Here is a 1,934-nt window from a genome sequence, read left to right on the forward strand (position 1 = left end):
CTGCATATAGTATGCCTTTTGTTTAAGAAGGAGAGGTCAGGGTAGGAGGGAGACCTACTTTTCACTGTATGCTACTTTGTGTTATTTGAAAATTAAACAGTAGGCACATTGGGATTCCACCTGCAAATCCTACACTTATCCAAGATAACTTCTAGTAACATTGGCTGTAGTTGATTTCAGGCTTATTTTTATGTAAATACACGGAATGTATGTATATATTTATGCAGGAACTACAGTCTGGCATATTTTCTTCTATTTAATAGGCCTTTATTTGCGATCTTTAACAGATCTTCATAAAGCTGTCTTCTCTTTAAATTGCTGTCTCTAGGCTTAGCCATACCCCCAACTCCTACCCCTAATTCTCTAAAACATGCCGTGGGTGGCTCGCCCTGTGCACTGTTGCCTTTGGGAAGGATTTCGTTCCCTCATGGGCACCCTCCACCTTCCCTCATGGCAATCTAGCTATCCCTAGCCCCAGTGCAAAGTTGCACCCAGGACTACCAAGATGCTAAGCCTTGCCTCTACAGGACCTAATGTGCCAGCACCCTCCTTCCCTCTCCTCCTCGCCCCCTTCCCTTCCATCTTTAGGCAATTCCTGGCAGGTTGGGTAGGGGATGAATGGTTAAGGGGTATTTTGTGAGCAGGGGAAGACCCAGTGCCAGGGAGGCCAACCGAGGGCCTAGCAATTAGAGAATACTTATATATTTTGGTGCCTACCATGTGCCAAGCAATGTGCTTAGAAGTCTGCATACATTACATGTATTCCAACAATACCACAAAGTAGGTTTCCTGGAGGGAACCATGTGTCCTTGTTTGCCTGAAACAGTCATGGTGTTTGCCTGTTGTCCTGGCAAAATTATTAATAGCATCTCCTTTCTCTAGCAAAAGGTTTAGATAAAAAATTGTATAGTCACCTTAACTGTCCCCATCTTATACGTGAGGATATTGAGGCTTAGAGAGGTAAGTTCATCTGCCCAGGGTCACACGGCTGGTAAATGATAGAGCTGAGATTAAAACTCTAGTCAGTATGGCTCTGTTAGGGACTGAACTCTGACATGGACATGAATGGTGTCCCCCAAAATTCCTATGTTGATACCCTAACCCCCAATGCGACTGCATTTAGAGACAGAGCCTGTAAGAGGGCGATAAAGGCTAACTGAGGTCCAGATTATTGCCTCCTCCCCAGGCCGCCTCTCTTCCACAACCACCCCCACCCCACTCCAGTCAGGGCCCTTCCTCCTCTGCCACGACAGCTCTGCTAACCCGGCACTATCACTGCTTGCGTCCTTCGCAGCCTCCTGCTACATCTTTTCCACCGCTGCGTCCTCGTTGGCTGGCGCTCAATAGACATTGACTCGGAGAATAAATGAGTGAAACTGTCCTTTTAGGGATGGATGAATCTGTCCTATTCAAGGCGGTGCCCTTTTCTGGTATTCCCTAACACAAGCTTGACCCGAAGTAGGCGTTGTGAAAAAGGCCGACAGTCGATGGAGGCCAACGCAGCGCTCCTCTCACCTCCTCTCTCCGTCCAGGCCGGGTGACCATAACCGCGGCCAGCGGAAAGGAGGCGGTGCGGCCGGTAGGGTTGAGGCCCGGAGGGGGCGGGGCCTCCCTCGCGACCTGGCCCGGAGAGGGTGGGGCTTCCGGGAAGGGGCCTCTAGCGCGCACTCTCGGAAGCGCAGCCGAACCCGCCCTTCGAGCCCAGAGAGGCGCTGCTGCCACCGCCGCCCTGCCGCCGCTGCCTTAGTTATGCCGGTGAGTGGTTGCGTCGTCCCCGCCACGCACACTTGCAGTCCCCGGGTTCCTCCTTGGCTGCACAACAGCTTGACCGGATGCTTCTCTTGAAGGGCTCAGCTTACCCCACCCAGCCCCCAGCTTTTGCGACCCTTCAGAAAATGGGATCCGAAGGGAGTTTAATCTAGGAGCCAGGCTTC

Source organism: Mandrillus leucophaeus, unplaced genomic scaffold (assembly GCF_000951045.1).
Source record: "Mandrillus leucophaeus isolate KB7577 unplaced genomic scaffold, Mleu.le_1.0 Scaffold282, whole genome shotgun sequence".
NCBI classification, from domain to species: Eukaryota; Metazoa; Chordata; class Mammalia; order Primates; family Cercopithecidae; genus Mandrillus; species Mandrillus leucophaeus.